The sequence below is a fragment of the Vigna unguiculata genome, chromosome 10 (assembly GCF_037176805.1).
Source record: "Vigna unguiculata cultivar grain cowpea cultivar isolate G323 ecotype 2 chromosome 10, ASM3717680v1, whole genome shotgun sequence".
NCBI lineage: Eukaryota > Viridiplantae > Streptophyta > Magnoliopsida > Fabales > Fabaceae > Vigna > Vigna unguiculata.
In genome coordinates this window covers 38,931,721-38,946,150 of record NC_140801.1, presented here as the reverse complement: position 1 = coordinate 38,946,150, position 14,430 = coordinate 38,931,721, and the positions used below count along the sequence as shown (strand labels likewise).

Genomic DNA, 14,430 nt, shown 5'->3' with positions numbered 1-14,430 from the left:
ATACCTTATTGCCCATTTCACTTCTACATTAACCCTACACTGCATTGAGTCATTGGCACAAGCTACCAACACTTGAATCCATACCATAGCATTAGAATTTTGATGGTAGTGCGCTCTTATTTATGCTTTCCTTCAGGTTGTATTTTGATGGTTATGTTCATGCTAGTGAGATCTTTGGATTCAGATAGTGCTATTACTTTAGGCTGCCATGTTCTATTTAAACTCGTCAATATTTTGATGTTGAGTTCTTCCTTGTCAAAGGATTTGCCAAGAGCTAGGAGGTGATTTACTATATGTGTAAATATTTTTTGAACATCACATATGCTTTCTCCAGCCTTCATTATGAACATTTCATACTCTTGAATGAGAGTGTTCTTCCTTTACCTCTTGACTTCATCCATGCCCTCATGGGTTACTTTCAAGACATCCCACATTTCCTTAGTTGGTTCACCCACAGATACCTTGTAAAATTCATCCAAAGTTAGTGCAAAAGATATAATGTTCTTGGCTCTAACATCATAGTGTGCTCTCTTATTTTCATCAGAAGTCCATTGTGAGAACTCTTTGGGGACAATTTTGTCTTTCACAGTTTTAACTGGTTGAAAATGTCCATTTACCACAGCATCCCATACCCCTTTGTCCACTAATTCAAGAAAGATTTTCATTCAAATTTTTCAAAAAGGATAGTTTTTACCAGCAAACAAAGGTGGTCTATTGATGGATGCCCCTTCAACAAAGGTTTGAGATATATTAGACATATTCAGGGTCTTTCTAATCGATTAGAGTGTGATTAACCAGCATCGGTACCAATTGTTAAAATAGATATGTTTTAACAGTACTTTTAATAATGTATTATTTTAACATAATAAAATCAATATTAAAATATTTTTATTTAATTTTAATTAATTTATTATATAAAAATACTCATAATTTATTATTTATCTTTTGCTATTATTATTATTATTATAATAAGCCAAAACACATGCGCACACGACAATACATGTGTGTTCGCATTTTATAATTTTTATAAAAATTTGTGTTAAAATCAATAAAGAATATATAATTAATTTTTAAAATAGTTATTAAATGTAAAATTAAAAAAATAAAATATGTACACAAAAGAAGTTTTTAAATTAAGAGTAAAACTGAAAAAAAAAAAACAAAATGTGAAAATAAAAGAGAATATCTCTTTATATATTTTTATAGATTATTATTATTATTATTATTATTATTATTTTTAATATCGGTACTGATATTAATAGTATTAGTATTTTTTTTTACGATGAACTAAGCATGAGTATCTGAAAATTAGACCAATAAATACATAAAACTTGAACAAATAAGTAAGTAGAATAATAATTTCAAATCATTTCTACATTAGTAACAAAATATATAATTTACTGTTTATATATATATATATATATATATATATATATATATATATAAAAGTATTAAACATCTAAAATCTAATATTATCTACGCTAAAAAAGTTTATTATAATTATTAATAACATATTTATTCTAAATATGAGTATATGTATTTTATTTTAATATAATACACTAAAACAAATTCTAAAATAATAATTAATTTTAGTTACAAAAATGTTATTAGTTACTGTATGGACGAAATTAAATACTTATTTATAAAATAAAAAATTATTAGTTATTAATATAATTATTATTATGAATAAAAAAAAATATAATTAATTCTTTTTGTATTATACTTTTTTAAGTATTATACTTATATTTATATATAATTATAATACTTGAATATAATTAATAATTAAATTAATATTTTAAATAAAATAATAATTATATTAATTTATTAATATAAATTAAAAAAAAAATGTACACACGATTCTAAAGCTAGTTAGTACTTAAAAAAGTACGTTTCTGTTTAAGGTCTAATACGAGTGTTTATATTGTTTATCCGTGAGTCGATCCTGAATATGGATATTTAATTTGTCTAGCCATTACGAGTTTTTTTTGGCCTGAAAAGACTACGATGTCACCGGTTTTCAATGTATCTTAAACACAAAACATACCGAGCAAGAATTGTTTGTGATTTTGGATTACGCTGAATTCTCAAATTTCTCTCGATCCAAATATATTTGCAAATTTCGATCAAATTGTGCATTGGAAGAAATAACCTAGGGCAAATGAATTAATAGTACTTAACTCAATCATGCGAGTATTTAATTTGGCATAATTAGGGATGGTAACGGGTCGGGATTTCGCTATCCCATACCCATCCCCGCATAAAAAATTCATCCCCATACCCAAACCCAACGGGTATCAAACTTTTTTCCCATCCCCACCGGATAACGAGTATAATCTCGTACCCATACCCGTACCCGTGTTCTAACTACTTCAATATTAATTTTTATAAAAGAAAAAAAATTACGGTAAAGAAAACATAATATTATGAAATATTCAATATTAGGAGGATTTTCTTCGATGTCAAATACCTTAAAATAAATTATAATTGTTTACATTTTATATTAGAATACCAAATAAAATTTCATATGAACCAAAACATTTATTAAATTTGCAAACTACAACATTGATGAACTTAGTTGATAAAATTAAAAAATATTTCAAAAAAATATAAAAGGAAAACAAATATTCAAATTAAAATATATTTTAAATGTTTGTTTACTTCAATTTTTTAAATTTTAATGAATCTCTTTTTTATACACTAATAAAAGTTATAATATATCACTTGATCAAAATGACACAAAGAACAAATAATAAACATAATAATAAAAGGAAAACAAATATTCAAATTAAAATATATTTTAAATGTTTGTTTACTTCAATTTTTTAAATTATAATAAATCTCTTTTTTATACACTAATAAAAGTTATAATACATCACTTGATCAAAATGACACAAAGAACAAATAATAAACATAATAATAAAATTTTGACATAGATTTTGTATCTTTTGAACTTCAATATATGTTGGATAGTGAGAAAAAAATATTCATAGCAATTACATTAAATTTTTATATTGTAGTAAATAAAAGTTATTTATACAATTAAAGTGAAAAAAATTACAGTATGATTAATAGTGAGTTATAAAATAACAAATAATTAGATAGAATATATCGAAATATTATTCTACATGATGAAAATAAACAATAAATAAAAATATTAAAAAACTAACAAATGTGTGTTTTAGAAATAATTTGAGAGACTATCGAAAGAAATCGCACAAAGGAAATCAAATGTATAATTAAGGTATGATAAAATGAAAAATACCTTAGAGAACTAATTATTAAATTACGTTTGAATGGTTAAAATTAAATAGAAATATCATTAGTGACCAAAAAATTTGTCATTAAATTACAAATAAATTAGTAATTAAATTGGTCACTAAATCAAGTATCGATTCGATCATTGAGTCAGTCACTAATTTAGTCATTGATTCAGACAATAAATCAACTACTACCACCAATGACGAAAAATAGTGTCTGATATGGGTTACTAACTAAATCAGTCACCATTTCATGTTTTTCTTGTAGTGAATTATCATATACTATTCCTAAATATCATTATATATATATATATATATATATATATATATAATTTTAACCACTTCAAACAGAATTTAAAGTGAAAAAATTACATTATGATTAATAATGAGTTATAAAATAAAAAATAATTAGATAGAATATATCGAAATATTATTCTACGTGATAAAAATAAAAACAATAAATAAAAATATTAAAAAACTAACAAATGTGTGTTTTAGAAATAATTTGAGAGACTATCGAAAAAAATCCCACAAAGGAAATCACATGTATAACTAAGGTATGATAAGACAAAAAATATCTTAGAGAACTAAGAAAACTTTTCAAATATCAACATATATACTTAATGGTTGAAAAATAACGAAAATTATTTTAATGAAACAAAAGAGTTCTTCAAATTAAACAAAAATTAATAATAATAATAATAAGTAAAGAATTTTTTTTATATTACCTTAAATTGAGAGTATAAACATTCTCATGTGAAAGGAAAATTTATAATAAATAAAAATATTAAAAAATAATATAAATATTCAAATGTGAGGCATAATATTTTTTTTATTAACATACATCATTTTAACATAATTACATAAAGGTTATGATAAGATAAAAAATATATTGGAGATGAGAATGAGTTTCATGACAAATGAAATAATTAAAAGAAAAAAAAAAAAATATATATATATATATATATATATATATATATATATAAGTTACTTGATTAATTGTGAATATTTTAATAATTTAAACGAGAATGGAGATATGGCGGGGACGGGTATTATGACGGGTATATGTACATCCCAATACCCATCCCCATACCCAACTGAAAAAGTCGGGGATTCCCCATACCCATACCCATACCCAGTCAATGCGGGGATTCCCCGTCAAAACGGGGACGGGTTCGGGCAATACCCACGGGGACGGGTTTATTTGCCATCTCTAGGCATAATATTTGATTTATTATGTGAGCGAATATGCTCTGTGCACACTCAAGACAAACGTTGCAAACCCTCATAAGCCAATCAATTCTTGCATATGAACATTACGGATGAAAGCCAGAGTTCTGAATTTACTATATATTGTGTCAATTCTTAGATTTCGCTCAATTACAACGAATTTGACTCCTGTTTCGTAATTTTTACTTTTCATGCACACTGAAAAAGATAAAAAAGTAAATATATTGAATTCTTTAATTAACTAAAATCAACTAATACACTTAAAGTCTTTGAAAAAAATTAAAACTGGTAATTTATTTCAGGGTCTCAATCTCAACCATTGCGGTTTTAATTAATATATCAATCTGAACAATTGCAAAACTGACACATTTCCACAGATTCCGCGTTCAAAATGCATTGAAACATGAACTTTGTCTTTTAAAAAACTAAACCCACCACCACTGAGTTTTTCGGGCACGCATCTTCAATAACCATCGTCGGATCTTTTACTTGTTGGGTTCCCAACATTACTAATATATCATATATCTAACGGTTCATTTTGAAGGTATGTTCCTGACAGAGCTGTGCAAGTTAAAGTGAAGAGAGTTCACTGAAATTCCTTTTTCTTTTCAGATAATCTGCCAATAACCAACGCAGTTTCTCCCGAAACAGTTTCGTTCCGTTCTCACGATCACTTGTTTGTTGTTGAGATCATGGCATTAGCTGTGGTAGGTGGTGCACTCCTTTCTGCTTTCATTGACGTTCTTTTTGACAGACTAGCTTCCCCCGAGTTCGTCAACTTCATCCGTGGAAAGAAGCCTGAAAAATTGCTTCAAAAGATGAAGAGCCAGCTGCTTGTGGTTAAAGTTGTGCTTGCTGATGCTGAGAAGAGACAGATCTCAAACTCCGATGTCAAAGACTGGCTCGATCTTCTCAGAGATCTTGTCTACGAGGTTGATGACTTACTTGATGAAGTTTCTACCAAAGCTGCCACTCAAAAGGAGGTAAGCAATTCCTTTTCTCGTCTTTTCATAAAGAAGAAGATTGTTAGTATTAGTAAGTTGGAAGAGATGGTTGAAAAGTTAGATGATCTTCTAAAACAAAAGGAGTGTCTTGATTTGAAAGATATTCCAGTGGAGTGCTATCAGCCATGGAAAGCTCATCAAACATCTTTAGAAGATGGTTATGGTATGTACGGTAGAGATAAAGATAAGGAGGCCATATTGAAAATGGTGTTAGAGGATAGCACTGATGGTGAACCGGTGTCCGTGATCCCTATTGTAGGCATGGGTGGGGTTGGAAAAACCACTTTGGCAAGATCTGTGTTCAACGATGATAAATTGAAGCAGGAGATATTTGATTTAAAGGCATGGGTTTGTGTTTCTGATTTATTTGATATTGTGAAGGTCACAAGAACTATGATAGAGGAAATTACCCGAAAGGCTTGTAAATTGAGTGATCTAAATGCCCTTCAACTTGAGTTGACAGAGAAACTGAAAGGTAAAAGATTCTTGATTGTCTTGGATGATGTTTGGATCGAGGATTGTGACAATTGGAGTTGTCTTACAAAACCATTTCTAAGCGGGTCCAAGGGCAGTAAAGTTGTGGTCACAACCCGCAATGAAAATGTAGCGGCTGCAGTGCCTTTTCATAGAGTTGAAGTATATCGTCTAAATAAATTGTCAAATGAAGATTGTTGGTTGGTGTTTGCAAACCATGCATTTCCTCCCTCAGAAGCCTGCGAGGATAGAGAAACTATAGAAAAGATCGGAAAGGAGATTGTTAAAAAGTGTAATGGGTTGCCTTTAGCTGCACAGTCACTTGGAGGAATGTTGAGAAGAAAAAACGCTGTTAGGGATTGGAATAACGTACTTGAAAGTGACATTTGGGAACTTCCTGAAAGTCAGTGTAAAATTATTCCAGCACTCAGGATTAGTTATCATTATCTCCCTCCACATTTAAAACGGTGTTTTGTTTATTGCTCACTGTACCCCAAAGATTATGCCTTCGATAAAGATGAACTGATCCAGCTATGGATGGCTGAAGATCTTGTAAAAGCACCAAAGAAAGGAAAGACTTTAGAAGAAGTTGGTCATGAGTATTTTTATGATTTGGTTTCAAGATCTTTTTTTCAATGTGCAAGTGGATCGAATGGGGATGATTGTTTCGTAATGCATGACCTCATGCATGATCTAGCAACATTCATTGGCGGGGAATTCTATTTCAGAGCAGATGAAATTGGGAAGGAAACCAAAATCAATAGAAAGACTCGTCACTTGTCATTTACAAGATTTAGTGAACCAGTATCGGATATTGAAGGTTTTGACACAGTAAAATTTACCAGAACTTTCTTGGTGATCAATTATAAAGATTCTCCATTCAACAACGAAAAGGCACCATATTCTGTAGTGTCGATGCTTAAGTACTTGAGAGTTTTATCGTTTTGTGGCTTCAAAAGTCTGTTTGTTCTGCCTGATTCAATTGGTGAATTGATTCATTTGCGTTATCTAAATTTATCTCATACAAGTATAGAAACTTTGCCGGATTCATTATGTAGTTTGTGCAATCTACAAACTTTGAAGTTGGTTTATTGCCCAAAGCTGATTCAGTTGCCTATTGCCATGCAAAATCTTGTAAACTTGCGTCATCTGGAAATTCATCAATCTCCCATAAAAGAGATGCCTAAAAGAATGGGGAAATTAAATCAATTACAGAAGTTGGATTTGTATATTGTGGGTAAGCGTAAAGAGAATAGCATCAAAGAACTGGGAGGACTTCCAAATCTCTGTGGTTCGTTTTGTATTAAGGCACTGGAAAATGTTACGAAAGGCGAAGAAGCAATAGAAGCCAGTATAATGGACAAGAAGCATATTAACCATCTATCCTTAAAATGGTCTATAGGTAACGACAATAGCATCGACTTCCAAATTGAATTAGATGTACTCGGCAAATTACAACCTCACCAAGACCTGCAAACGCTGTCAATAAGTGGTTATAAAGGGACCGGATTTCCAGAATGGGTGGGGAATTTTTGCTACCGCTACATGACAAGTATAAGTTTATATAATTGTAACAACTGTTGCATGCTTCCTTCAATGGGGCAACTACCATCTCTCAAGTTCCTCTATATTTCAGACATGAATTCGGTGAAGACTATTGATGCAGGATTTTACAAGACCGAAGATTGTTCATCTGCTATACCCTTTCCCTCCCTTGAATCTCTACACATTTTTCGCATGCCTAGTTGGGAGGTGTGGACTGCATTTGCTTCAGAAGCTTTTCCTGTGCTGAAGGATATTTTTATATTTGATTGCCCCAAACTAAGGGGAGCTTTTCCAAATCACCTTCCCGCTCTGCAAAGACTTATCATTAGAAATTGCGAGCTTCTTGTTTCTTCTGTCCCAAGGGCTCCCAGCCTTCGAACAATAGAGATATGTAACACCAACAAAGTAACGTTTCATGAGTTTCCTCTTTTGGTGAAATTTATAGACGTAGAAGGAGGACCAACGGTGGAGTCCATGATGGAGGCCATGACTAATAGCCAACCTACTTGCCTCAAATATTTAACATTACGAAAGTGTTCGTCAGCCATATCTTTTCCAGGTGATCGTCTTCCTGCATCGCTGAAAGCTCTTGATGTCCGTGATTTAAACAAATTGAAATTCCCGATGCAACACAAGCACGAATTACTGGAATCACTAAAAATAAAGAATAGTTGTGATTCGCTCATGTCTCTTCCATTGGCTATATTTCCAAGTCTGACTCATCTTGATATCAGAAGCTGTGAAAATATGGAATCAGTTTTGGTCTCAGGGTCAGAGTCGTTGAAGAGTTTGAAGTCTTTGATGATTCAACACTGTCCCAGCTTTGTATCATTCCTGGGAGAGGGATTGTCTGCGCCCAATTTGAGTGGTTTCAGTGTTTTTGATTGTGAGAAGTTGAAGTCGTTGCCCAATCAGATGGGAAGTCTTCTCCCAAATCTGGAATATCTTAACATATCCAACTGCCAACTAATAGAGTCATTCCCTGAAGGGGGTATGCCACCTAACATAACAGTTTGGATCGAAAATTGTGAGAAACTACTAAGCAGTAAAGCATGGGTATGCATGGACATGGTTACCTCTCTCGGTGTGTGTGGTCCATGTGATGGCATCAACTCCTTCCCGGAGGAGGCTTTGCTGCCTCCCTCTCTTACGTCTCTAAGTCTCCATAACTTCACAAGTCTGGAGACGTTGGACTGCAAGGGCTTTCTTCATCTCACGTCGCTACGAGAATTGGACATTCAAAATTGTGAAAAGTTAAAGAATATTGGTGGAGAAAGTCTTCCTGTCTCTCTAATGAAATTAAGCATCAACGGATGTCCCTTACTCCAAGAACGATGCCATAAGAAGGACTGTGAAATTTGGCCTAAAATCTGCCATGTTCGTGTGCTAGAAATTGAGGGTAGATAGATCTAACCATGAAAAACTATTTTTTCAATATTGTTTTTCATTTCATGTCTTTTTCCTTTCAAATTTAAGTCAATTACTGCATTCAACTAATTTTAAATTAGTTAATTTTTGATTCGATAGTTGACTGGAATTGCAAGCCTAAATGAAATCTAACGTTTTTTTTTTTTTTTTTATATATATTTTATTTACAGTGAGCATTCTTCTCATTTTAATTTAAAGGTACTTATTGCAGAAGTGATCACTGTTCTTTTTCTTATTCTTACCTGTTTGTTTGTGTAATCGGTACCAAGATTCTGCTTAGAATTGTGATTTATATGGGAAACAGATAATTTCTACTTAAATTTCATTTCAGAGAGTTAATTGAATTAACGTAATACGTACATGAAAAATGTTACCGGTAACATTTCTTTTTTCAAATATCAGATATACTTATATTCTTAATGACTTTTAATGACAATTTTACCTATTAATAGTGTATTCATAAAAACCTTATTAAAAACCTTTAGTCGTATATTTTTTCAATACAAATGCAACACTTTTAAAAAGTTGTAAAAAAATTTTAGTAATATTTTTTTAATAAATATGTATAGTATAGAAGTGTTACGAAAGTCTTTTGTAACTATTTTTTCAATAGAAAATAACATTTTAAAAGTACTACTATTAAATATTTGCAGTAACTAATTTAAATATTTTGTGACATTCAAATATCATTGATCTTTTATTTTAAAGTGAAATCAAATATTTTTTAATAAACTAAAATTATGTCAATACTGATTTCTATTGTAACTTAAACTAAAAACATAAAGGCTTAAATACTTTTTTTGTCCTCATTTTCGTAGTGTTTGTTGCGGATGGTCCTCATTTTCACAGAATGTTTAAAATGGTCCTTATTTTTACCGAATGTTTAGAATGGTCCTCATTTTCGCAATTCGTATTTTATTTGGTCCTTTTTCTATAACGCCGTTTAAATCATTAACGGAACATTGTACAGTTGGCACGGTTTGTATTAAGGTGTGTTACGTGTACTGTACAGGTGGTTAATTAATGTTAATTTTTCAATTTAGGGGAAATTTTGCAATTAGGGAAATTTATTTATCTTCGTCTTTCTTGAGTTCATATTTGCAGAGGAAGCAGCTAATACTTGCCATTTCATCATTGGAATGCAGTTGCACTCTTCATTTCAATTTTCTAGTTAATCATCATCAACGAGGTAAGTGGGTTCAGGGTTTTCTGGGTTGTGTTTGCTCGTGGGTTAGGGTTTCCGTAATTCTATTTTTGGGTTTATTTGTCTTTCGATTGTTGTGATGTTCTGCATGGTTTCTAAATTACTTCCATGATTTTGTGTAGTTTGTGTATGTAGGTGGGGTTCAGTGGGGTATTATTTTAGTTGATTTGTTTGTCGGTTGTCGATGTTGGTGTAATGGTTCCCATTATTTTATTTGTAATTGATTGTAGCGTGGTCCCCCATTGCGTTAAAGTAGGCTTAATAATACATCTTTTTTATCTGTTTAATTTACTTTAGGGCAATGAGTGATGATAGGTTCAATGTTATTGTCCACCACGGTGGTGAAGTAGAGGCCCATGAAGAGGCAGCTGAAGTAGAGATTGGGGATGCCAGTGGTATGAATAGTGATGTTGAAGTGGAAGGTGAAATTGAAGTGGACATCATTTTCCAACTCATTAATCTGCCTCATTTGTGTCATGATGATGACATCCTTTTCATCAACACCACCATTTGAAAAAGTTGCAGCCCACATTATTAGAACCACCACTATGTAAATCAATAAACCAAAAATTAAAACCAATTTATTATTAACACAAAAATAAAAATAGATTGCACCCAAAATTTTCTACCAATATTCTTTGGAGTTCTTGCCATCCTCAAAGCAGCCATCTCTCTGCAACTACAAATCGGGGTTAATTCGTTTCTCGTTGAACCACTAATAGTGCATGAAGTGATACGGTTGCCTCCAACGATTACAACCAGAGGTAAAGGAAGAAGATTGGGACCGTAACATACCTATATAATGGGATTGCAGGAAGAAAAAGATTGCAGCAATACCAATTGGGAATGGAGGAACATTCCCTACCAAAACCCTAGCTCACTTATTTATCCCCAAATATCTAATTAAGCCACCTATACATAAAGATGGCAAATAAACCCGTCCCCGTGGGTATTGCCCGAACCCGTCCCCATTTTGACAGGGAATCCCCGCATTGACTAGGTGTGGGTATGGGTATGGGGAATCCCCAACTTTTTCAGTTGGGTATGGGGATGGGTATGGGGATGGACATATCCCCGCCATAATACCCGTCCCCGCCATATCTACATTCTCGTTTAAATTATTAAAATATTCACAATTAATTAAGTAACTCTCTCTCTCTCTCTCTCTCTCTATATATATATATATATATATATATATATATATAATTTCTTTTAATTATTTGGTTTGTCATGAAACTTATTCGTATCTCCAATATATTTTTTATCTTATCATAACCTTTATGTAATTATGTTAGAATGATGTATGTTAATTAAAAAATATTATGCTCACATTTGAATATTTCTATTATTTTTTAATATTTTTATTTATTATATATTTTCCTTTCACATGAGAATGTTTATACTCATAATTTAAGGTAATATAAAAAAAATTCTTTACTTATTATTATTATTATTATTATTATTATTATTAATTTTTGTTTAATTTGAATAACTCTTTTGTTTCATTAAAATAATTTTCGTTATTTTTCAACCATTGAGTATATATATTGATATTTGAAAAGTTTCCTTAGTGCTCTAAGATATTTTTTATCTTATCATGCCTTAATTATACATTTGATTTCCTTTGTGCGATTTCTTTCGATAGTCTCTCAAATTATTTCTAAAATACACATTTGTTAGTTTTTTAATATTTTTATTTATTGTTTATTATTTTCATTATGTAGAATAATATTTCGATATATTCTATCTAATTTTTTTTATTTTATAACTCATTATTAATCATACTGTAATTTTTTCACTTTAAATTATGTTTGAAGTGATTAAAATTATATATATATATATATATATATATATGTATACATATATATATATATATATATATATATATATATATACATACATATATATATATATGTATACATATATATATATATATATGTATAATATATATATATATGTATACATATATATATATATGTATGTATGTATATATATATATATATATGTATATATATATATATATGTATATATATATATATATACATATATATATACATATATATATATATATATATATAATGATATTTAGGAATAGTATATGATATTTCACTACAAGAAAAACATGAAATAGTCACTAATTTAGTCATTAACCCATATCAGTCACTATTTTTCGTCATTGGTGATAGTAGTTGATTTATTGTCTGAATTAGTGATTAAATTAGTGACCGATTCAATGATCGAATCGGTACTTGATTTAGTGACCAATTTAATTACTAATTTATTTGTAATTTGATGACAAATTTTTTGGTCACTAATATATTTCTATTTAATTTTAACGACTTCAAACATAATTTAATAATTAGTTCTCTAAGGTATTTTTCATCTTATCATACCTTAATTATACATTTGATTTCCTTTGTGCGATTTCTTTCAATAGTCTCTCAAATTATTTCTAAAACACACAGTTGTTAGTTTTTTAATATTTTTATTTATTGTTTATTTTCATCAAGTAGAATAATATTTGATATATTCTATCTAATTATTTGTTATTTTATAAGTCATTATTAATCATACTGTAATCTTTTCACTTTAATTGTATAAATAACTTTTATTTAGGTTAAAATATCTTTTTGGTCTCAATTTTCATCTAGTTTTTTCAAATAAGTCCTATTTTTGGTTTTGTGTTCAAATAGGTCCCAATTTTTGTCAATTTTGTTCAATTGGGTCCTTTTTTGCTAACACCGTTTAAATCATTAACGGCCATGAACAGTGACTGCCACGTGTCACTTCGTGGTTTTTTTGAATTTTTTTATTTTTTTTAATTTTTTTTTAAATTTAATTTTTTTTAAATGTACACGTGTCAACCCAGGAGTGTACCGCGTGTCACTTTGTGGTTTTTTTTTTGTTTTTTTTGAATTTTTTTTTGAATTTTTTTTGAATTTGTTTTTAAATTTTTAAATGTCCACGTGTCAAAGTCAATGTTCTAAATTCAATTTGGTCCCTATATTTGTTATTTTTGTTCAATTAGGTCCCAATTTTTGTTAACATTAACCAATTTGGTCCCTCTCCAAATTAAAACCAAATTTAATTTTTATATTAAAATTCACATTTTTTATTAAATATTTTTATATAATATATTAAAATTCACATCATTATAACTTTGATATAAAAATTAAATTTGGTCACATCTTTGATAGGGACCAAATTGGTTAATGTTAACAAAAATTGGGACCTAATTGAACAAAAATAACAAATATAGGGACCAAATTAAATATAGAATATTGACTTTGACACGTGACACATTACTGGGTTGACATGTGGACATTTAAAACAAATTCAAAAAAATTCAAAAAAATAAAAAATAAAATATTCAAAAAAAATCACGAAGTGACACGTGGCACGCTCTTGGGTTGACACGTGCATATTTAAAAAAAATTAAAAAAATTTTAAAAAGATTTTAAAAAAATTAAAAAAAATATATAAAAAAATAAAAATAAAAATAAAAATAAATTCAAAAAAATCACGAAGTGACACGTGGCAGTCAGTGTTCATGGCCGTTAATGATTTAAACGGTGTTACCAAAAAAGGACCCAATTGAACAAAATTGACGAAAATCGGGACCTATTTGAACACAACCAAAATTAGGACTTATTTGAAAAAACTTGACGAAAATTGGGACCAAAAATGTATTTTAACCTTTTATTTACTACAATATAAAAATTTAATGTAATTGCTATGAATATTTTCTTGTCACTATCCAACATATATTGAAGTTCAAAAGATAAAAAATCTATGTCAAAATTTTATTATTATATTTATTATTTGTTTCTTGTATCATTTTGATCAAGTGACGTATTATAACTTTTATTAGTGTATAAAAAAGATATTCATTAGAATTTAAATAATTGAAGTAAACAAACATTTAAAATATATTTTAATTTGAATATTTGTTTTCCTTTTATATTTTTTTGAAATATTTTTTAATTTTATCAACTAAGTTCATCAATGTTGTAGTTTACAAATTTAATAAATGTTTTGGTTCTTATAAAATTTTATTTGGTATTTTAATCTAAAATGTAGACAATTATAATTTATTTTAAAGTATTTGATATGGAAGAAACAATCATGCTCCTAATATTGAATATTTAATAATGTTATGTTTTTTTTACTGTAATTTTTTTTTCTTTTATAAAAATTAATATTGAAGTAGTTAGAACACGGGTACGGGTATGGGTACGAGATTATACCCGTTATCCGGTGGGGATGGAGATGAGACAAAAGTTTGATA

The 14,430-nt window shown here is 29.3% G+C and overlaps 1 pseudogene; it reads left to right on the top strand.

Annotated features, from left to right (window-relative positions):
- Nucleotides 1-4,867: 4,867 nt before the first annotated feature.
- Nucleotides 4,868-8,804, top strand: LOC114167029 (putative disease resistance RPP13-like protein 1; annotated as a pseudogene).
- The last annotated feature ends 5,626 nt before the right edge of the window (nt 8,805-14,430 follow it).